The 24,833-nt window shown below is 44.5% G+C and overlaps 1 protein-coding gene across 1 annotated transcript in view; it reads right to left on the bottom strand.

Moving 5' to 3' along the window:
- Positions 1–12,763: 12,763 nt before the first annotated feature.
- The window catches only part of LOC146860290 (uncharacterized), a 135,844-nt gene continuing 123,774 nt past the window's right edge, over positions 12,764–24,833 (bottom strand). The window contains exon 6 of the mRNA XM_085646332.1: positions 12,764–13,031. The gene's annotated coding sequence lies outside the window, so the exon portion shown is untranslated. The remainder of the gene's footprint in view (positions 13,032–24,833) is intronic.

Raw genomic sequence — 24,833 nt, 5'->3', positions numbered from 1 at the left:
CAGGCTCCCGACTACTCCAAGGAGTTTGTAGTCCAAACCGATGCCTCCGAGCATGGCATTGGAGCCGTCCTGTCCCAGGTGAATGACCAAGGCCTAGACCAGCCCATCGCCTTCCTCAGCCGGCGGCTGTTGCCCAGAGAACAGAGGTGGAGCACCATTGAGCGCGAAGCATTTGCCGTAGTCTGGGCCCTCAAGAAGCTGCGCCCTTACCTGTTTGGCACCCATTTCAAAGTCCAAACCGACCATCGGCCCTTGCGATGGCTCATGCAGATGCGAGGAGAAAACCCCAAGCTACTGCGGTGGTCAATCTCCCTCCAGGAGATGGATTTCACCGTAGAACATCGCCCTGGTACGGACCACGCCAACGCTGACGGCCTCTCCCGGTTCTTCCGCCTCAGCGAAGAGAACCCCCCAAGATGATGGGTAGTTCTCTCCGGCTTTCAGCTGGGGGGGACGCGTGTTAGACCCGGCCTCGTAGCATGGCTCTTCCTGTCCTCGCACTACCTAACCTGGTACCTGGGACCCCAAGCACACGGCCCAGCCGATCCTTCCCACCAGAACACACACACGCGACCCGGGCATCCCCGTCCATGGCCTCTCTCCTTTCGGCCACCCCGGGCACGCGTGCCCACTTCATGCACCAAGATGGCCGCCCGGCCCCAGCACAACCCGGGCCTAGAGGCGCCACTCCGGCTGGAGGACATCACGCTTCCAGGGGATGAGAGAGGGAGGAGCCGTTTCTATCGCACCTCTGAACTCCCCTGGGACGATGGGTTTCGATCGGCCCTCCGGCCTCCCTGAGGGCTGGCTCCACGCCTGCTGGGTGTCTGGGACTCCTCCCGACCCGGCCCTGAAAGGATCAAAAGACAATGGCAGGAAACCCCGACAAGCGACCCCCAGGTGACAAGACCCCTGCCTGCACAGACTCCGGACATCAAAGAGGGGTCGACCTATAACAAGGGGTGCTCTGGGACTGTCCGGCAGATTCGCCTTGGAACATCTGAGCCCTGCTGAGTGACTCGCGGCTCCCTGAAGATCGTAAGACCTCCGAACTTGTGCTTGAGCCCTGCTGAGTGACTCGCGGCTCCCTGAAGATCGTAAGACCTCCGAACTTGTACCTGAGCCTGCTGAGTGACTCGCGGCTCCCTGAAGATCGTAAGACCTCCGAACTTGTGCTTGAGCCCTGCTGAGTGACTCGCGGCTCCCTGAAGATCGTAAGACCTCCGAACTTGTGATTGAGCCTGCTGAGTGACTTGCGGCTCCCCCAGACTCTCTTTGGTCCCGCCGGACCCCACGACGACACGCGTATCCCTAGCTCGAGGATTGTGAGCTGTGCGCCGGGTACGCTCCTGCATTTGATCCATATCCCCCAAAGACTGTCCCGCTACCTCCTACCCCCGCCAAGACTCTGTGAGCCCACGCTCTGCTTGTAAATATCTGCCTTGCTGATCATAAAGATCTTACCACTTCGATTTGATAAAGCTTGAATCCTAAGAACCCTCGGTGTGGTGTCTCTTTGTCGTGTGGTGCCGAGTGTACGATCCTAGATACGAGATTCCTCCCCTGCGGAGTCTCCCGCCAGTGCCCGGCTACGATACTTTGAGGGTGGGTCTCAGGACAGTCAGGGCCCCCTCCGGGCCCCTCTGAGGTCGCCTTCTAACACTCAACCACAATCAATCTTGCCTCCTAATCCTCCTTGACCTTTCCTCTGCAGTTGACACTGTAAATCACGACAACCTCTTATCTATTTTGGTGCACAGGATGGGCCTCTCTGGTCTGGTGTTGCAATGGTTCAAGTCCTTCCTCCATCACAGATCCCAAAGAATAAAGGTGAACAACTCTCTTTCCCAGCCCACACCAGTATCCATGGGGGCCCCACAAGGGTCCGCCTTATCCCCCATACTATTTAACTTATTCTTGGAACCACTAGCCAATGCACTAGACTCAATGAGCATTCTCTTCCAGATGTACACTGATGACACGCAACTTTACCTGAAAATCTCCTCCCCTGAACATTTTATATCACTCAACACTACCCTCATGAATACTCAAAACTGGCTAACCGAGAAACACCTCCTTCTCAACACTTCCAAAACCGAATTGCTGCTCATTTCTCCTCCGAATCATACCCCAAGGTGGACCTCTCAATGAACCATCTCACTGCCTTCAACTGCCCCCCCCTCATTATTGATTCAGCCAAATCTCTCGGAATCACCCTGGACAAGCATTTAAATATGAAGAATCATATTGTAATTGTTATTTGTAAAGCGCGTTATCACCGTAAGGTCTCTAAGCGCTGTGAGAGGCTGCTGCCTTAGCCCGGGTGGTAGTGGAGTAGGTTACCATGTGCCCCAAGTCTCCTGAAAGAGTACTGTCTTGAGCTTTTTCCTGACTGGGAGCAGAAAGTGTTCCTTTCGTACATTCTCAGGCAACTTGTTCCAGATTTGAGGGATGCAAGTGGAAAACGCTCTTCCTCCAATGGAGGACAGGCAAGAGTGGGGGCAGACCAGCAGACTGGCCTCCGATGACCGTAGCATTCTACTTGGGTTGTATTTCGCTAGACTGTCTTTAATATATCTCGGGGCTTGGCCATAGATGGCTTTATGTGCGATGCAGAGGCCTTTAAACTTTGTCCTCTGCTTGATTGGGGGCCAATGTAACTGGCGAAGGAGAGGTGTGGCATGCGTTTGTCTGGGCACTCTAAAGATCAGTCTGGCGGCATCGTTCATTACTATCTGCAATCTTGCCAGTAGCTTTCCCGGGAGGCCGAGGTAGAGGGAGTTGCCATAGTCTAGTCTTGCTATAATTAGAGCTGATACAGCTAGTCTAAGGGTGTCAAAAGTGAGAAGGGGGGCCAGTTTACGTAGCTGTCTCAGCAAGCCTATACAAGTGCCCACTATTGCCGACACCTGTTGAGTCACGGATAGCTTGGCATCGATTTTAATACCCAGGCTTTTTACAGCCAAGGCTGGCTCTGGGTATTTGCCTAGCTCTTGTGGCCAAAAGAGATTGCTCCAAGGGTTGGCATCCGTGGTGATGGCCAGCACCTCTGTCTTATCTGGGTTGATTTTCAGGGAATTGGCCGTCATCCAGTTGACTGTGAATTTAAGAGTGTTCTGAACTCTTGCATGGGCAGTTGGAGAATTATCAATCTGAATGATAATTTGGGTATCGTCAGCATAGTTGTAAATCTGGCACTCCGTCTGATTCAGTGTGGCTATCAAGGGTTGAAGATAGGCGTTGAACAGGAGGGGTGACAGTGCCGACCCCTGTTGGACCCCGCATGGAAGTGTGCCTGGGCTAGACACAGCGCCAATCAGCTGTACTCTCTGGGAGCGGCCATTCAGAAAGGACGTGAGCCATGCTAGCGCCTTGCCCTGAATCCCTAGATCAGAAATCCACGACAGGAGTAGGTCATGATTGACCGTGTCAAATGCCGCGGATAGATCTAGCAGAATCCGGGCGCATGTTTTTTTTGCGTCTGCCTTCAGTCTTAATCCATCTAATACCGAGAGCATAACCAGTTCCGTGCTGTGGTGGGCCCGAAATCCTGCCTGGTTAGTTTGTAAGAGATGATTGACTTCCAGGTGATGTGATAGCGAGAGTAATACATGCTGTTCTAGAATCTTTGAAAGGAATGGGAGTTGGCAGATTGGCCAGAAATTCTTCAGGTTCTTTGTGTCGACCCCAGATTTTTTTAGGAGCCGAATGACACGTGCCTCCTTGAAGTCCCTAGGGACTTGTCCTGTTTCTAGGGATAAGTTGAGAAGTGATAGGATCTCGGCTTTTATCCCAAGGAAAGCCATCCTAAAGATCCTTGGGGGGCAAGGGTCAGCAGGTGAACCTGATTTCACACGCCCTATTAGTAGAGCCAAAGAGTCAGGTGTAAGCGTAGGGAAGGAGGTGAGGGGTTTGTCAAAAAGGGGAGGCTGGGGTGTCGGTTCTAAAAGGCAGGGAAGTATGGGGGTGCGCTGGATTTCAGTCAGGAGATCCTTCACTTTTGATGTGAAAAAGGCTTGAAATTTAATGCTATCTTCCCTACAGAAGGAAGGCTTCTGTTCCTTCACTTATATTAGTTCTTTCAGGATCTTGTAAGTCTCTTTCTGTGTATTTTTAGCAGATGCGATCTTGACTTCATAGAATTCTGATTTTTTTGTTAAAATTGCTTTTTTGTACGCAGAAATTTTTGCATGGTATTCTAATCGAGCGTCGGGGTCATAGGCTTTCCGCCAGGCTCTCTCACTTTGGCGAAGCTCTGGTTTCATACTTCGTAGGGCGTCACTAAACCAAGGAGCCCCTTTCCCTTTGTCCCTTATTCTTTCCCTTTGTGCAGGTGCGAGTATATTGATAGCGCTATTCAGCTTTTGCACCAGGGTGATACTTTGTACATTGGGGTCTCCTAAAGAGGGACTGCGGGGACTGGATTTAATGAGGTCCTCAGCTCTGATTTTATTCCAGCTCCTAAGAACTTTCCATTCTGGGGGTGGACGGGTTTTAGTGGGAGACGGCCACTAATGATATAGTGGTCAGACCAAGAACAGGGCCTGATGACCGAGGGGATTGGTATGTGGCTGGGAGGTCCAAACCAGGTCAAGTGTATGGCCTTTCTCATGGGTGGGACCTATCACAATTTGGTGGAGTTCCAGTGCGGTCAGTGCCTCATCCATTAGTTTAACTTGGCTCTCTTTGGGAGATTGCGCTCAATGGAAGTTGAAGTCTCCCATTACTATTATACATTGGTATTGTGAGCGCATGTCGTGAGCCAGTTCCATCAGACATTCGACGAACTTGGGCGATGTTCTCGTGGGGGCGGTACACAATCAGCGTGACAACGCAAGCCGACTGAGAACAGAACTTTGCCCCTAGTACATCCACCCCTTCAATGCTCTCTGCAAAGAGCGTCTCAGCCTTGAGGAGGTGATTGTAGAGCAAAGCGACCCCGCCCCCTCTAGTGCTACCGGGTCTATTGTGATAGAGAGCCGCGTAGTTTGGGGGCATGGTGGCTACCAAATCCGGAGTTGAGGATTCCTCAAGCCAGGTCTCGATGACACCTAAAATAGCTATGTTGCCATCTTGCAGTAGGGAGAAAACCTCTAAGTTGTGTTTTTGCAGAGACCGGGTGTTCAGGATGGCAAATCTAAGTCACGGGGGGGTTAGGGGGCCCGAGTGACCTTGGAGAGAGATTTGCGTAATTGTGGTACACCGTATGTTTTTGTGGCCTTTACAGCCCTTCTGATTTAAGTGTGGCTGCTACTATGTTGTCAAGCGGCACTATATCATGATTTAGGCGATGGAGTTCTGCCAGGGAATAAAGGTGGCCAGGGCCAGCTGGTCCCGGTCGGGCATGGACGGGCGCAGACGGGCTTGCCCTGCGGCGTGCCCACTGCGAGCGCGTGCTGCGCGCTAGCTCCAGCTTGGTAAATATATCCTGAGGCTCCACCCACCCACCACTCAGCCCTGCTGTGCAGCGGCTGGCTATTCTGTGCACTAGACCGGAAACAAACCGGAAGTGCTTGAGCAGGAAGTGGGGGCGCGCTGTGGAGCGGAGATCACCAAATGCAGGATACAATCAGTTAAAAATTGAGCAACACAGATTAAAAATGCTTTTAAAATTTTCCTTTTTAAAATGAATCAAACAATGTGCAAAGAAGCGGTATTTCAGTATTACAAGAGAAAAGGCGGCAAGCGTGGCAGCGTTGCAAGTGACCCACCATAGACCTGGGCAGGACTCTATTACCAAGTTGTGCAAGGGAGCGAATCACCAGATGAGATTACTCAGGAACCTCACACCTTTCCTTCCACAAGCTAACTTCAAGCAGGTGGTCCAAGTGCTGGTTTTGCCGAGACTTGACTGTGGTAATGCTATGCTCTGTGGCCACCCGAAATATACTTTGGCCCCACTTAGGGCTTCATTGAATGCTGCGGCCAGACTGTCCACGGGCAAAAAAAGAGATGCGCACATTTACCCAGTCTTTAAATCTCTAAATTGGCTACCTTTTGAAGCAAGGATACAGCTAAAGATTGCCTGCCTGTCTCACAAAGCTCTCCATTTCAAAACCCCCAAGTATCTAGTCCAAAAGTTAGAATTATATGGAGGTGGTAGACCCTCAAGAAGTGCTAACTCCTTCCTCCTAAAACCACAGATCTTTCGCAAAAAGTGAACTTGACAAAGAGCTTTCTCTGGCTCTGCCTCGAGGATCTGGAACTCTCTCCCTCCTGAAGCTCGCAGACTCACCTCCACGGTTGCTTTCAAACTGGAAGTAAAAAGATTCCTTATGAGCAAGTTCTTACCTTAATTTGGGTTTGGATCATCTGCTGTAAGATACTGGACTTACACCTTCACGTCTGGTACTGATTTGCTATATTTCCTTAATTAATCTTTTCTTCCCCTCCCAGATCCGCTATTCTTGCAACTGTGATGTTTTGATGCACCCTTTGTAACTGTTTAGTTTGTTATATATTTGACGCCTGTACATTCCTGATCATCCTCCCTCCCGTAATTGTGAAGTGCTCTGATATCTCTTAGGATCATGTTTGCGCTATATAAAACTTTATAAATAAATAAAAATATGACTGGAAGGCCTAGACTGTCGGCTGTGATACTTACACTTGATCTATGCCTTATTTACATTGGGATATTTACTTTTTGTTATTGTAGATGACAGAAACTTACGCTATCTGATATAGATATACACATTGCATGGGCATGAAAATATATATATTGAGGAAACTCGAATCTGGAGGCTTCATATAAGTGCAATATAGAGATCATAAGGTGACATCGATAAGCTTCCCATATTCATTATACTTATACTTTATAAATGTATCACAACATTCTAAAATTAGGCTTTAAATGTGATACTATTGTTACACAGAATACGTACTAAAGGGAATATCCGTGCAGTGTTTGCCGGGACGGAAGTAGAACTAGCGTGGAGGTAGGATTGTTTATGAGACTTACGGCATATTCTTGTGGTTTAAGCTTTGGGAGCATTTGGAGTTGATAAACTGACTGAAAGTTGCTCATTTTACAATCTAGGTATAAATAAGCGATATTCCAGGAAGACAGATACGCGCTGCATTCTTTTAACATACTGCTTGATTGTACATCACTAGTTCATACTTTATGGGAGACTGCATTGACCTTTACAGAGAGGCGTAAATAGTCACCTATTTAGAGGTATGATTTCACTGCACCACGTCCCACTTCACTCCATCGAAACACTTGATTTCAGTTTTGATATTGTATAAAACATGCATGCTTATATACAGCTTTTAAATGTGGTGTAATATGTTCTATGGATGTGACAAAGAATTCATTTGATTTGAATTTCGCAGCGCACCATTTACCATGTACTTGTAAGGAAGGTTTGGGTTTGCTCAAAGACAAACACATGTGTATAATGTGTGGTGTTCTCACACTACACTACAACTAAATGTTATTTTCCAGCCCTGAGGAAGTTGTAGGGAACACCCTAAAATGACGAAAAACATTTTGGCTGGCTGGGCAAAAGAGAAAGAAAATTAAAGACCAACAGGATATACAAGAAATGTGTCATAATAATTGATCTGTTTGATTGGACTTAGTGTGTAATTGGGCAATGTATTGTTATTACGGGGAGACCAGTTATGGTCTCATATAAGGGGGTTTGGTGAACCCCCCTTCCCTTGGAGCACTACTGTTCAATCGATCTCTTAGATGGTTTAAACACATCTACTACCCACCTGGTCATCTGCTTTTCTGAATGTTTATGTTGTACATAATGTCCAATCAGTGGTGCATGCTCAACTTTGCATCAAATTCTTGATTGATGCTGTACAATGCATTTGCGTGTCTGTTGTGTGGTTTTGCCTATATAAGGCAAACCTCAAGGGCAGACAACACAGTATATAACATTATGCGTATTACAGTAGTAGTAAGTTTTCACTACAAATTGTTGCCCATTGATGTAAAAACTCTTTGTTGTTTTGCTTGTGCTGCAGGCAATTCAATTGCTGCATTGAAAATAACCTGCCATGGGTATATGGTGAAACATTTGTTGAATGGTGGAGGGTGTGGTTCTTTCGTATGCTCAAGAAAGTCAGTTTCTTAAGTATGAGCTTCTCTTAAAAGTGAAAAGTGGTCTGTCTTTAAACATTGACACACCTTTTTTAAAAGACTCCAATGTTTGTATACTATCTTTTTGATCCTATTGGATAAGGTGCCATAAGTCGAAACACATACTAGACGTGACTCTGTAGGACATTTTTTTATTTCAAAGAGAGCTTCTCTATTATTATACCATGCATGTTTTATTGATTCTCTGAGAAGTTTAGAAGCTTTCATTTTCTCTTTCAGTATGTGTGCCTCTAGGAAGTAGTCCTCTATCTTAAAACAATTTTGTTGTCAGTAAAGAAATTGACCAAATGGTAAATTATCTTTAAGGGCCTGAGGGTGATGACTATCATACAGCAACAGGGTGTTGCTGGCAGTTAGTTTTGTGAACAGGGTTGAGTAGAGTTTATGATCTTCTGTTTTTACTGTGATGTTCAAGAAATTCATACTATAGTGGTTGTAATCTACAGTGAATATTAGATTGGTATTGAGTCCCTTGATCCAATCATGGAAATTAACAGACTTTTAGAATTTCCCTTCCATATATTTAAAATGTTGTCTATATATATTATCCACTTACTTATTTGTGGTTTGTATGGATTGTCGATACAATTAATATATTTGGTATCAAAGTTAGCTACGGATATGTTTGCTATGTCTAATGCAAAAACTGCCCCCATTGCTACACCTTTAACCTGCTCATAAAATTGTTTTTCAAAGATATAGAAGTTGTTATCACCTGTAAGTTCTCAAATTCTGACCCACTCCTACATTACTTAGTGATGGTTTTCACTATATTAGGGATAAAGGGGATCTATCCACATGATATTTAATATGAACCTTTGTGACCTCTGTCAGGAGTCTTTCTTCTTCTTCTAATAAATTAATTTAGGTTATGTTTTGACTATCTGTATTCTTAAATGTGTTTTCAATGGGGTCTTGAATCTTCAATCGAACCAACTGTCCTGAAGATGGTCTCACAGATTCATCACTAAAGAGATCAGAACGTCGATGTCAAGCCCAATTTCCCTTTTAGTGAGTGCTAAATTAAGTTTACCAGTTTTTTTCCCTATGGTTAGGGCAGACTCTGTTGTTGATAATTCAGGAAATGGGTTTCCATACATTGATGACTAGTTACCTAAAGACTTACACCCATTTGTTTGAATTTATTTCATTACCAAAACAGTCAAATACTGTGTATTGATTAATTTATGATATCATTGCTAGACATCCTTAACATTTGATAAACTAGTAATATTTCAGACTGAATTAAATCCCTTGTTGGCACCTTACCTGTTACAACTTTCGAAAAGTGGCCTTTTCAGAATTGCAATTTGAATCTGACTTTACCATAAGTTTGGATTTTAAATTGTGATTCCAGAGACACCAAACATTAACTAGTTATTTCTTCCCATTTGGCAACACCAATGTTATCCTAAGGGAGAAACTTTTTGCAGTGGTGAAAACAAAATGTAAGAGTTTCTTACTACCAGAACATGTAAAACGTAAAAGTACATGTCCAACCTTTTAACTAAAATGCATCCTGTCCTCTGGGCTGTCCAAAGCCTACCCTAGTGACGTATATGTATTAAAAAGGAAGGTCTGGGCCTAGCAAAAGGTTTATTGTGCCAGGTCAAGAAGGCAGTTTAAAACAGCACCCACAGGCTCTGCAATGGCAGGGCTAAAGCATGTTTAAAGGGATACTTAAATGGGTAGCACAATCAGTGCTGCAGGTCTGCTAATAGGGTATAATTTTCAGGCCCTGGGAACAGGTACTGCCACTTTACTGGGGACGTACAAGTAAATCAATTATGCCAATTTAGGTATAAGCCAATCTAACATGTTTTAAGGAGAGAGCACAAGCACTTTAGCACTGGTTAACTCTTCAGTAAACCCTTTGGACCTATTGATACTACAGAAGAAGGACACCCTGCTGCACTGCTACTTGAGGCCTGCCCTGCTTGGTGGGAATTTAAGACTGGACTTGAACCCTTCATCCCAGGCTGAAGTGACTCCAAAGGTCAGCTGACTGACCACATATTCTGACCTATAAGGACATGAGAAGCTCCTGAGGACTCCCTGCATCTGCCCATCTTACCTGCTGCCCGGACCCGCAACTGGAACTGTATGAAATCCTCTGGCCTCTGCCGGAAAGAGGTCCTGATGCCCAAGAGGTCCCCCTAGGTCCTGGACTCTTGGTGTGTGTTAGAAATTGGGTCTCTAGTTGGCAGAGGTTTGCACCCTGTCCAAGTAGGACCCTCAATCCTAGCCTAGATATGTCAGATACACAACCTAAATTGTCCTGTGCTCACCCTTTGGCAGCTTGGCACTTAACTTAAGAGGCAGCATGTAAAGTATTTGTGAATGAAAACACCACAAAAGACTCCACACCAGTTTAGAAACATAGGGAATATTTATCTGACTAAAACAAGACCAAAACCAAGCAGAAATCCAATAAGTAGAACTTGAGATATGATTTTTTAAAGAATAAACTGCAGTATAATGCTTAGAAGTCATAGCGCTTAGGGTTACTGGAGGTCGCGCTCGACCAGGGTGAATCCAAAGTTCAAGCCAACCACGATGGAGGGCAGGCCGGCCACAAGACCCACACAGGACCTGCTGAAAAAGTACTTTGGAAATGAGCAAGCCTCGGTGTTGAAGACTCGACACGTCAGTTTCAATATATACAATTAGGCCTATGCATCATCGTCAAGCCTAGCTGGCAGATGCCATGTCGCTGTAAAACTCTTTACAATGCAAGTGCTGCATCGTTGTCAAGCCTCATAGTCGGGTCCTTTGTCATCGTTGTGTTCCTTATGATGCAGGCGCTGCGTTGGTGTTAAACCTCACAGTCAGGTCCCGTGTCATCATTGAGCCACACAGGGATGTCTTGGAAGTGGCTCAGCATCAAAGGGTACTGTGTCGGTCCTGATTGGCACAAAATCATCACTACGTCGATTTTTGTGGGAAAACAGATGCAGACCCCACTTTCAAGGCCCGGGACTGATTGGCACCTCTTGGCAGGGCGGGACTGGCAGTTGGCAGATTCCAGCAGCTGAAAAGAGTTGAAGGAATTATTTGATGGCCCTGAGACTTCAAAACAGCAAGCAAGCCAGCAAGCCAGCAAACCCTTGGAGAAACTTGTGTTCAAGGATATAGAGAACAGATCCAGTTCTTCTCACTCCCATCCAAGAAGCAGCAGGCAGGCACAGCAAAGCAGGTAGCAAAGTGGCAGTCCACCCTCCTTCTTCCCTGCAGAATGTCTTTGGTGCCAGCAAAGTTCTTAAATCATGGTGTCAGAGGTCCAGTACATATACACAATTTGGCCTTTGGAGTAGGGAGACTTCACAGAGATGTTTTGAAGTGCACAAGACCCTTCCTTTCCTACCCTGGCCACAGACTCACTACAGGGGGGTATGCAGTACTTTGTGTGGATACAAGCACAGCACTATTCAGGTGCAGGTGTCAGCTCCTGCCTCTCATCCTGCCTCAGTATGACCCATCAACATGCAGATGGCTGCTCAGTCACACCTACTCTGCCTTTGTGTGTGGCTATCTAGAGGGAATGTAGTAAAACAAATGTCACCCACCCCGGACGTGTATTCCAGGGACAGGCAGAAGACACCAAATGGCTTACTAAATAAATGCCAACTTTCTAGAAATAGCATTTCCAGAACTGCAATTTAAAAACCAACTTCGCCCAAATTTGATTTTCCTATTTTGTCCCAATGGGAAAATACACTTATAAGATGTTACAAGACAAGCAGAAGACACCAAATAGTTTAAGTAGGAAAATGCCAACATTCTAGAAGTTCCAAAAAGGCACATTGCTCATGCACCCAACTGTCTCACTGCGGTGTGTGGAATGTTCCCAACAATAAACCACTTGTTTCTTAGTATGGTCCATTATTTAAACCCTGTTCTCAATTATGTTCCTAATTAAACCTGAGGTTTCCCCAATTAACTATCCTCACCTGACCTATCCACCCAATAAACGTGCTTCATTTCTCAAACATTCTGTCAAAGAACTCAATCACCCATAATGCACTTCCCCGAGCCTAAATGAAAAATGTAAATGACAAGCCATCCTATCATGCTGAACCCCATGTAACAAAAAACCCCAAATGACATATGACGCAATCACAAAATTAACTCTGATTCATGAAACCATACAGTTGTCTCTGTAAAATAAAAACCGCAATAATGTCTCTGAAAAAATGAATACATGAGCCAAAAAGAGAAAAGTGTCCACTGAAACACACAAAATCAATACTACTGAAAGAAACCAAACAAAATAAAATTAACTGTCTCTTGAATCAACTGCTGTTGTTCCCACTCAGTGTTATCTCGATCGTAGAACCCACTCCAGTTTTTCACTGTCTCTGAGGTGATGAAATACTTTCACTCAATAATTTAACCAAACTCAACTTTCTCCTTGGGGTGCAATCCTTTTTGGGACGATATTAATTGCGAAGCAAAAAACATTTCATACAAGATTGCACTCCTTCCCATATTATCTATATTCATTCAAATATAGACTGTAATCTGTAGATGCGTGCGATCAGCTGCTGTGAAGCATAACAGTCACAGCTATAAAACGAAAGTTCCAAAAAGGCACATTGCTCATGCACCCAACTGTCGCACTGCAGTGTACGGAATGTTCCCAACAATAAACCAATTGTTTCTGATTAGTCCATTTTAACCATATGACACCAATATTTTCATAATTCCTTATTTCTTCAATTATCCTCATGTTTTGAATCACTACGGAGACAGTGGGATTTCACCAAGATTCTTTATTGAACTTTTCTCATGCTTACTGCATGCCCATCCAGGCTTTATGACAGTGACACGTCCAGGTCAATCATACAACGGAGTAGGTTCATAAGATCATACCCAATGCATTTCAAGCCATACGGCTCTTCGTCAGGGGTCTCTAGAACAGATAAAAGAGACTATTAAACTGTCTGTACAAATAAAACCTTCAATATGCTGAACTGTGTCCCAACGATCATGCTCGACACCCACATCACCCATTAACCAGCAGTCCCCCACTCTGATCTTAAAAAACTCCTGTGCACTAACCAAATACACATCCTAACACCCACCTTACCCAAACCCTTCTACCCCAAACTCATTTCTAAGATGTCTACTACACAAACTAGTGTGATTCAACTAAACTCCTGTACGATACTGTCCTTCCCCATACGAGTACTCCCCAATCGCACGCATCTACAGATTACAGTCTATTCTTGAACGATTATAGATAACAAGGGAAGGAGTGAAACCTTGTATGAAACGTTTTCTAACATTCTAGAAGTGGCACTTCCAGAACTGCAATTTAAAAACCAACTTCACCCAAATTTGATTTTCTTATTTTGTCCCAATGGGAAACTACACTTATAAAATGTTATAAGACAGTTCCCATAATAAACTATGGGAGAGATAGGCCTTGCAGTAGTGAAAAACTAATTTAAGAGTAGTTCACTACCAGGACATGCAAAACTTAAAAGTACATGTCCTACGTTTCAAATAGACAACACCCTGCCTGTAGACCTGCCCAGAGCCAATCTTAGGGGTGACTTATATGTAAGAAAAAGGAAGTTTGGGGCCTGGCAAGTAAGTTAACTTGCTAGATCAAAATTTCAATTTAAGATACCCACAAAGGCTTTGCAGTGGCAGGCCTGAGATGTGTTTAGAGGGCTACTAAAGTGGGTGGCACAATCAGTGCTGCAGGCCCACTAGTAGCATTTAATTTACAGTCCCTGGGCAGATGTAGTGCACTTTATTAGGCACTTATAAGTAAATTACATATCCCATTTGTGGATAGGCCAATGTTACCAAGTTTAGAGTACAGAGCACATGCACTTTAGCACTAGTTAGCAGTGGTAACGTACCCAGAATCCTAAAGCCAGCAAAAATAAAGTCAGCAGATCAGAAGGTCAGAAGGCAAAAAGTCAGGGGAAACTACGCCAAGGATGCCAGCCCTAACAGTGTGGCATCTGTTGAACTCCGCCTCCAAGAAAAGGAGTAATCCTGAAGTTTTGGGCTTTTTCGGCTGTTTGGGACCATGAACAGGCCCATTTGTACAAAGTTATTATGACTGCCAACACGAAGTTCCGGTGTACCCAGCTATTCATGCTACAGCAACGGCTAGCAGCAACAGGCAATACGAGATCTACACTTCCCGCTACAGCATCAACAATTCGTGGTGACCATCAATGTGAGTCTCCTGCAATGACCAATCATGACACCCAGCCTGTAACATCAGTCCCCACAGTGCGGGGGACTCTGAGCTCCCAGGCCCCCCGTAGCAAAAGTGGTAAGTGGTGGGCCGTAGAGGGGGGGGCACTCCTTGTACTTTGCCGTGGGCCCCCTTATATTTCGTTATGCCTCTGGTGTCAAATAATAATATTACATTTTACTCTATCTTTCTAAATTAGTTTTGGATTTTTCTTGTGTTGTGTTTTCACTTTGTTTCTGTTTGAAATGCTGCATAAATACTTAATACATTGCCTTTAAATTAAACCTAACTGCTTTGTACAAAGCTACCAGAGTGTTAAGCATAGGTTAGTTTGGGGTTTGCTTGTGTTTCACCCTGACACGACTTGTGGTTTCTGCTTGAGTAGGGTTTCACCCTCTCTCAGCCAGTAACCCAATTTCCTACACACTGTTTTAAGGAAAGCAATTCAAGAAAGGCAATTCAGTGTCCATGCAGAGAAAAAGAAGATTGAAAAAACTTGACAAATGGTGAGGAAAATGAAGTGCAGACCACTAGACTAGGAAGTGAGAAGGATTACTTGCATGGCAAGTGGGGCTCATGGAAATGGTGGGGCTTAATATTTTAGTAGTGATAGAAGAATAAGAGAGTACTCTGACAGTTTGTGGGTAAAGATTTGTGTAAGGTTTTGATGCACACCTTCAGCAAGGGTTTTTAACTGCCTTTTAAAGGCCCAATACTTTAATATTTAGCAAATAATTTGGGATCAGCCAAAGACAGCTTGGGGTTCTTATGGAAACAAATCAACTCTCACTGGTCCTCTCTCAGAGCTAACCTATCTACTTTTGTTTTTAATTATGGGATGATCATAGATCTGTCCATTGGTCACAACCTCAAGGTATCTGAAATATATATCATTCTCTCCTAATACAAGACAAGATCACTCCAACTTCATCTCAGTCTATCCTCTACTTTCTCTTCCCTCATCACACCTTTACCACTGAATCAGTTATTCTTTCTCAATTAATAATCCTGATTCTCCCATGCAAACTCCACTGAGTGAAAACTACTTCTCATCATCTAAATACACATCCACCTCACTTTCATCATCGCTACTATTTTCCTATCTTCCACCATCTCACCTCTTATTCCTCCTTTTTCCCTTCATCATGGATCATCTTCTTTATTCCATCCTCTACTACTCATCACTCATCTCATCTCTCCAACCTTCCTACACTTCCCTTTGCCCTCCTACCTTAAATCCACCCTCCTTACCTACTCTAAAATCATATGCTCTCTCTTTGTCAGCCTCACACTACATTCTTTCAAGATTAATTTACACTTTAAAGCCCTCAACCCTGAACCTACACGCTACCTTGTAAAAACAGCAAATAATAAAAAAAAACTGATTGAGGTCCAGAGCATCTCTTCCACTTTGGGAAAGAAACCAAACTATCTCTCAAATGCCTCTTCTACAATTATTGATCTGCAGCCAAACATTGAAATTGCAGGCGCCATCTTAACACAACATCTAGACATTATAATTCTCACTGAACCCTGTCTAAACAAAACATGTGAAACTATCATGGGTCTTTTATGGACACCTGATTACTCAATCATCTGTCTTAAAAGAGAAGGCAACATAGATAGAAGAGTAGGTCTGACACACAAAGGGGAGACCTGCTCTCTCAACAGTGGAAACTGAGAGATTTTTAAATTTCCTCCTGAGGTGAATATGTCTGATCCTGTGGATTAACGTGTACTTAAATTCAGCAAAGAAGGCTTGGAAGTTGTTGATAGACTCATCTGTGAAACTAATGGGGTTGCTATTCTAAGGCATTTCCTGTGGTATTGCAATAAACTCCTCGAATGACCTGTTACTGTTGTAAATGTGAGGTTTGAAGGTAAAATGGATTTTAAAAGTATCTAGAAATGTATTCAACTTTTTGTTCCAGCCAAACCAGCCAAAACCTTGCTGTAAGACTGCCAGATATTTTATGTAAAGTATCATTTTTAATGTATAAGTATGTTTTTTGTATTTATATTATTTAATTGGTAGTTATGCAATTTAGTTTATTATCTTTTATTTTAATGATTTGTTGATCTTTAATTAATTGGGTGTAGGATCAATTTATTTATTTGTTTGTGTTTGTTAGAGGTATTATTTGTAATAATTTTAAGTGTTTTTCAAAATGTTCATGAAACCAATAATTTATGTTTCTTATTATTCATTTTATTTGTTTGTCAGTGTTTTAATAGAAAATAGTTTAAAAAAATTGTAAACCATTTTTATTTTTGTTTGTAATATAAACTTTGTATGTCTAATACTTTCTGTACTTACGTTGCAGTGAGAATAGTAAATCTGACCCCACCAAATGCCCAGCACTTTCCTTATCATTACTAAGATTGGAGGAGGAATAGTAAATTTGACCACTGCAAGTCCAACACTTTCCCTATTATTGCTTAGTTATGAGTGGTAATACGTCTTTACTTTTTCTTCTATTTATTTAAATATTAATTGAATTTCTTTTATTATTGCCTTTTTTATTTCTTATTTAAATTTTTATGTTTTTGTTTTTATATGTTTATAATGTTTTATTGTTATTATTCATTGTAATTCAATGTATTTTTATTGATTGATTAAATAATGTTTTAATTTAAAAAAATATATTTTTTAATGTTATATTAATGTTTTTAAATGGTATACTTATTTAATTTTGAATTGTATTAATATAATTGTAGTCAGTCATTACAAAGTCAGGTGATGTCATCTCGCGGCTGGAACAAAGAACAGGAGAGTCCTTGAAGGCTACTCCCACCCACCCAACTTGGGTGCCATAAAGGGGAATATCACTCATGGCTCCTCCTGTTTCTTGTTTCCTGTGACGGGACGAGTTTGGGGAGCTCCTGGCTGGGTTGGGGCTGTGCCTTACCTGGGGCCTGACTCTCCTTTCCTGCCAGGCTCAGAAGATGACAGACCTCCGTCGGGGGAGCAGCCGACACTAGGATAGAGGATGCATAGTTCTCTCCTAGTGTTTTTGTCCTGGATTGTGTCTTAGGTTGCAGGGCAGGGAATGCAGAATGCGGGCATCTTTTTGCATCATGACTCTCTCTCCGATAGGATGGGAGGGAGAGTCTTTGATAAGTGCATACACGATGTGTGGAAGCTTGTACATCCCCAGTATGGTAAGCAGTATGGCAAGCCCCAGTACACGCATGCATGTCTTTTCGGTTAGGAAACACTGGAAGAAGGGTGCTTTGCATCACCATTTAAAACAGACAGACAGGTCTGCTGTTCTCTGGGCACAATTAGAAAACGTTTAGTAAAGAAGATGCATGCTACTACTCCTCCTTTTACTGCTTCTTCTTCTCCTGCCTGGTCTCCTGTCCCAAAGGACAGAAGAAAGCATGGGGAGGAGGGGGAGAAAATCAGGCAGATTGTTTTGGAAACCTTGGCTGCCCTCAAGGATAAGACTCATCCTGCTGATAGACTGATAATTGTCAGAGGAGGTGTCTGTATCTGGGGACTCAGAGTGTTCAGATGAAAATCCTATCCCTACTGATCTCATGGGGAAGTATATTACAAAAGAAATGCTTGGGGACTCATTGGCCTATATATGGAAAAATATGGGTTTTCCTCCTATTTATAAGCCTGGAACCTCTCATGAATCCCTGTTGTGGCAATTCCAATGGCCATTTAGGTCCAGGATGCCTATCCCTCAGTTTGTTAAGGATGCCATCAAACAGGAGTGGAAAAATCTGGATAAGATTATGTTGCCCCGGTTTATGTCAATATTCCCTCGAGGATATGGACTCTGTTTTGACGGACAATATCCAATGTCAACTCCTTGGTGCCAGCCTTGTGAGTTGCTGTTCCATGGCAGAGGAGAACATTTTAAGGGACTCATCAGACAAAAAAGTGGATTCTGCCTTAAAAAAAATAATAATAATAATGCTGGTTCCCATGTGGCAATGAGAGCAGGAATTTATGGGGCATCCACGGCACAGTCCCTCAGTCCCTCATTACTGATTTCAAGGCACCGCATCCCTACTGAAGAACCACGCCAACATCGGACTCAAGCAGCTAGTCACCACACTGACCCACACAGCCGGACACCCTCTCGGCCCTGTTTTCTCCAGCAGCGGGAACTTCACCTACAGCCAAACCATCAAACTCCTCTGGACCGACCACCACTGTGTATATCTCACCTTCACCATGCCCACCACACACAACCGCACAGAATCGCACTCCATCGTCCCCCAGCTTCACTGCACCATCAACTGCTCTATATAAGCTGCCACCTTCTCTGATGACTGGAAACACGCCAAGATCAACCCAATGCTGAAGAAACCGTCCGCCGACCCAACTGACCTCAATAACTTCACCGACCGACCACCACTGTGTATATCTCACCTTCACCATGCCCACCACACACAACCGCACAGAATCGCACACCCCATCGGATCTGGAACTAGGCTACCGAAGAATGTCTCATCGACTTCCTCAGCACAACCACTCTGCCAACAACAACAGACACCAACACCGCAGCGCACAACCTTCACCATTCTCCAATTATGCCGATATTCTGGCATCTCTCAAGAAGACACCAGGCAAACAACACTCCAAGAAAACCAGCTGGTTCACTCCCGCCCTCCATGAGTCCAGACGCGCCTGCAGGCATCTTGACAGGAGATGGAGGAACAACAAAACCTGGAAAACCCACACAACCTTAAAATCCACACCACCTTTTCCTCAAAACCACAAAGAAAATGGCCTACCAAGACATAATCAACAACACCAATGCACACAACAGCAAAGAGACTCTCCGCCATCATCAAGGAGTTTGCCAGGCCCAACAGCTAGAACACAGATGTCCCACCCTCCCAAAACCTCTGCAACAAACTTGCCACCTTCTTCCACCACAAGATCAGGAAGATCTAAGACAACTGTGACAACCAAGACCCTGCCACTATGCCCACCACCGCATGCAACAATGCCGCACCCCAACAGATCATGCTCAACTGGACTCCGTTCACCACAGATGACACACTCAAGACCATGAAGAGCATCCACTCAAGAGCCCTATCGCATGCCTGCCCGTACCACATCTTCCATAGATCAGCCGCCTCCATCGTCCCCCAGCTTCACTGCACCATCAACTGCTCTATATAAGCTGCCACCTTCTCTGATGACTGGAAACACGCCAAGATCAACCCAATGCTGAAGAAACCGTCCGCCGACCCAACTGACCTCAATAACTTCAGACCCAACTCCCTCCTTCCCTTCCCAGCCAAGGTAATCGAGAAGGCCATCAACACCTAACTCTCCGAGTTCATCAAAGAGAACCACGTCCTGCACACCTCCCAGTCTGGCTTCTGAAGCAACCACAGCACCTAGACAGCACTCCTCTCCACCACTTCTGACATCTGCTCTCTCTGCTCTCTCCTCAACCGGGGCGAAACCATAGCCCTCATCCTACTGGACCTCTCAGCCACCTTCCACTGTCTCCCACAGCACCCTAATCACGAGACTGCACGACACCGGCATCCATGATAAGGCACTGGACTGGAAGCACACCTACCTGACCGGCCTCCCACAGCGAGTCAGATTACCTCCACTCCTCTCAGAACCTGCAGAGATCAGCTGAGGAGTACCCAGGGCTCCTCCCTGAGGCCAACCTCTTCAACATCTATATGGCCTCCCACGCAGCCATCGACAGAAGCCACAGACTCAACATTGTCTCCTACGCAGATGACACCCAGCTGATCATTTACCTCACCAACGAACCCACTGCTGTTAGAATCAACTTTCACAACGGAATGAAGGCTGTCGCTACCTGGATGAAAGAAAGCTGCCTCAAGCTCAACTCAGACAAGACCAAAGTACTCATCCAGGGATCCACCCCCTCAGCCTGGGATGACTCCACGCGGCCCGACGCACTTGGAACCCCTCCCACCCCTACAGACCATGTATGCAACCCCAGCATCATACTGGACTCCATGCTTACAATGAACTGTCAAATCAATGCAGCATCCTCATCCTGCTTCCACACACTCCGCCGGCTTCCAAAGACATTCAGATGGATCCCCACAGAATCCAGAAAGACGGTCACCCACGGGCTCATCCCCGGCAGACTTGACTGCGGCAATGCACTCTACACCGGCGTCACCCAGGAACAGCTCAGGGAACTACAGAATGTCCAAAATGCCACAGCCAGACTTGTCCTCACCATTCCCTGCTACAGCCACATGACACAACACCGCCGACAACTCCACTGGCTCCCAATCAACAAGATAATAACCTTCAAGCTCCTCAAACATGCCTATCCATGATGCAGGACCAGAATATCTGAACCACTGCCTCACATTCCACACACCCACCAGACAACTCCACTGCCCTCAGCTCACCCTGGCCTCCGTCCCTCGGATCCACAGGACCAGAACCAGAGGAAGATCCTTCACCTGCCTCGCCACCAAAACCTGTAACACCCGGCCCCTCCACCTCAGGCAATCTGCGTCATTGACCGAGTTCAGGAAGGACCTCAAGATCTGGCTCTTCGACTGAATCTCCACTCTCAGACAGATCAGCAGCCCCCCTTTCAGAGCCTTGAGTCCCTCACGGGTGAGTAGCCATGCTATGCAAATCCTGATTGATGGATTGAATGCTTTGTTTATTGCAGTTCAGAACGGGTCAGATTGCCTTTCCTTGCTGGAATACATTGAACCAGCGGCAGCCGGTGACATTTCAAAGTAGTGGGGTGTAAACTTTTTATGTAGCAAGCAAGCTTAATGGACAAGCGTGTGGTCCAGGGTTGGTCCTCCTCTCAAGAATAAATTTAAAACAAGATTGGTAAATGGTGCATTTTAATGCAAATTAATTTAGTGAGAAAACAAAGTTTAGAAACCAGTCTTGAAATATTAAACACATTACAAACTGCCCCATATCTTACTTCATTAATATGTTCAACAGTTACTGTAATGTGCAAATTGTATAGCATGGCAACTTCAGCCATTAAAGTGTGTGCTTGCCCAGTGTCTTGCACTGCATGCGTCATCAACTTTGGAAGAAAATCTTCTAAGCAGGCTTTCTAGAAGCACCCACAGCTGCTGGCTGCCATCAGTCATTTAGAAAAATGTGCAGACATGTCTTTAAGTGGCCTGAAAAAATCTCTAGAAGGGAACATGTAGAATACATTTCTGTGATTCCCATAGTGTGCCGCCTGTATTTTGATTTCTCTCTGAAATGCTATTGCATTCAGATATATAGCACAACAACTGACATACGCCTAAAACCTGTAAGTACGATTGGCTTTGTCAATGTTGTTAGCTCTTTAACCTCTTGCGTGCCCCGCCCTTTCCCCGCCCTGTGCCGGGCTTTCTATTAGCGGGCGGAGTTCATGACGAGATGGTCTCGTCATGGGCACAGCGCAACCGCGGCCCATGACGAGACCATCTCGTCATGGGCACTGAAGGGGTTAAGATACATGAGTAACAACAATGATTTGTCATAAATAATTAACATTGGAAACATTTCATTCTGAAATTGTGAGTCTGTTAAATGAATATTATTGAGGCCTGTGGAAAGGGTAGTGTCCTTCAGTTATGGGCGCTTAATGCTAGATAAGTAGGCCCTTTTTCTCTGCACATCTCGTCCAACTGGACATCTTCAACCGCTTCTTTTTCCTCTTCTTCACCCTTTGTTCATTCTCCACCGAATGCACTTCCTCACATCTCTCTCACTTCACCACCCCAGCATACACTGCTCTCACTCACATTTAGGCATTTTATTTCCTTTCGCATTCACCTTGTAAATTATGATATCTGTGTATCCCCTTCACAGACATTTACACAGAAATTCAGTTGCACCTAGAATACATGACCATTGTTCTGTGTGCTTTGTAGAGAGGCCAACCTACTGACAGGCACATTGCTTTGCCTTCAGCCTCAGCGCCAGAGCTCCCAACTAAAGCTCCTTATAAACACCTAGCCTGACTCGAAGTCAGAGTAATAAGATCAACGAAAAAAATACAGAAACACAACATGATGAAATAGCTAACACTTGCAGGGAATGCAAGATTAAGTAAAATATATGAAATAAACAGAATTAAATTGCTAAGTACATTACCATAACATTTTTAACATTCATTATTTGTAATCAATACATGTTTATGGCATTACTGTTAAGGGCATGAAGACAGGGTCAGTTTTTAACTATCAGATAATTGTCTTTACTATAAGCACATATTTCTCCCTTTGCGCTTAACTCTGATATTTCGGATCAACTTCGCAAGGGAACAAAAACCCTGCTCCTCTTTTGGATCAATTTTGCAGGGGAACAAATACAGCAGTTCCACTTCTAGAAGGGCCAGAGACCTGCAGCCAGGGCCTGGTGTGTCAAAGTGGGGGAGGGAAGAGTGAAGAGGGGTCTCAGCACAATAAACATAAAAAAAGATTGCCATTATAACACTTACCATTACCAAGGACAAGGCACCAAATCACGTGCTTGCACACACTCCTACCGTGTGACGAATGGGAAAGGGTGGGATCTATGCCTGTGAATGATAGACGCCTGCTCTAACACACAGGGATGGAGACACCAATGCCCAAAACTGTGACGTTAACTAAGACACTGGCCTACAGTGGATACCACTGTAGACTACAGTGGCACTGAAGGGCTTTAGAAAGGTAAGCCCTGCATTGTGCTTCACAGTGCAGTTGATTTACTGCCTGGCTTCTGTGTCCTGCTTTAGAGCAAAGTGGGGCAGGTAGCCTGGGACATTCAGCCCATACTTAAATTAATCTATTTGTTTAGAGATACAATCATATCTCTAAATAATTTGATCTATTTAATATTTTGTGAGTTAAATGTTTAGGAATTTCAGAGGGGCGTAGCCTGTTAGCCATAAAGAAGAAACCTTCCCTGCATAGAACTCCAGATTGAATTCCTGATATTTCCTTTGTTGATGTTAGATCTGCAGCTCTCGCAGGAGTGACATCCATTGCTGAAAGAAGAAATCTCTATTTGAAGAGTTGGAATATTGACTCAGCACAAAGAGCTGTCACACTCAAAATATCATTTGAAGGCTCTCATCTAGATGGTGTTGTGGTGATGTCTTTTTGGGCCCACTTTGGTTCTCCATTTTTTTGTTTATATTTTACATGTTTTAGGCTGACATTTTTTTTTCTTTTTCCTCATTCGCCTCCAACCCCAGACAACTAGGAAAATTAGGAGGTTGCCACTGTTACTCAGTTATGAGATGTAGGCCTTAGAGGTAGAAACCCAGCATATCTATCGCCCGCCTACCAGTAGCAGACCAACCTCCTTCCTATTGCTGACCTCTTGTTGTTGAGGAGAGGGTGGTCGCGCTCTCTTCTGATTACTTAAAACCGGCGACTGTTACTGAAGGCCCACCCAAGATCGAAACTGGGGACCAAGAGGACACAGCGAGACGCAGCACAGTCTGAGAGCTTCCCATGAGGCGTAATCATAGGATCAAGAATTATCTGGCTGATCTTGTTAAAACAGAACAGTTTGTAGCTATTTAGACTGGAGTTCAATTCTTCAGGCAATCCCAGATGACTCTTACTACTATTTTTCAATCTAGCCAAATCAGTCTTAGAAGTTTTATACAAAGAGGATAACCAATCTGAGTATGTGGGGGGTAAGTCCTCAACCCATCTCTTACATATTTCCCATATAGCCAGCAGAATGGCATAGAATAAAAAACCTCTGCTCGAGCCTGTGATTTCTTTTGATATACTAAAAATGATGAGTCTAAGGGAGATTTGTACTGGACATCCTAGAATGATCGTTAGAGTGTTCCCGACTTTCTCCCAAAATTCAGAGATGGCTGGGCAGGCCCAAAACATATGTGTGTCTGGGGCATTTTCCATATCACATTTTTTACCACTAACAGAGGGGCCCTTGGTCATTTTAGAAAGTCCTGCCGGAGATAGGTAGGCCCTATGTGTGGTAAAATAGTGATTTCTTCTGAACCAGGCTGGCTTTACAACTGTAAACAAGGTGTTAAAAGAAGGTTGCCACAGGTCTGCCCAATCTATCTCTGGGATAGATCCTCCCCACAACTCTTCAACTAATCTGAAATCACCATCTTTTGCCTCTTCAATGGCCCAGTAAAAGAACGATACTTCTTTCTTTCCTACTGGCTTCTGTACCAAATGTTCTTCCAGAGTATTCCCCAAGCCTATCGGTTTTTTAAGATTCTGGGACCAACTCTTTAGTTGTAGGTATTTAAATCTGGATGACATGCCCTCCTCCAGTTTTTCATTAAATAATGCCCAAGCCAAGAGTGAACCTTCTACAACTAGAGCTCCCCACACTAGAAACCCAGCTGTTTTTAGAGGGACTGCCAGTTTATCCTTCAAACAACTTGGTGCCCCCGGGCTGTCCCACAATGGAGCCAGCCTTGAGAAATACTCTAAGCCTGTTAATTTGTTAATAGTGGCCGATATATGAGGGCTTTTAGCCTTACTTTCTTGAAGAATTTCGTATCTCCG

The sequence above is a fragment of the Triturus cristatus genome, chromosome 3_1 (genome assembly GCF_964204655.1).
Source record: "Triturus cristatus chromosome 3_1, aTriCri1.1, whole genome shotgun sequence".
NCBI lineage: Eukaryota > Metazoa > Chordata > Amphibia > Caudata > Salamandridae > Triturus > Triturus cristatus.
The sequence above is the reverse complement of the archived record's forward strand: the minus strand, read 5'-3'. Positions and strand labels throughout refer to the sequence as shown.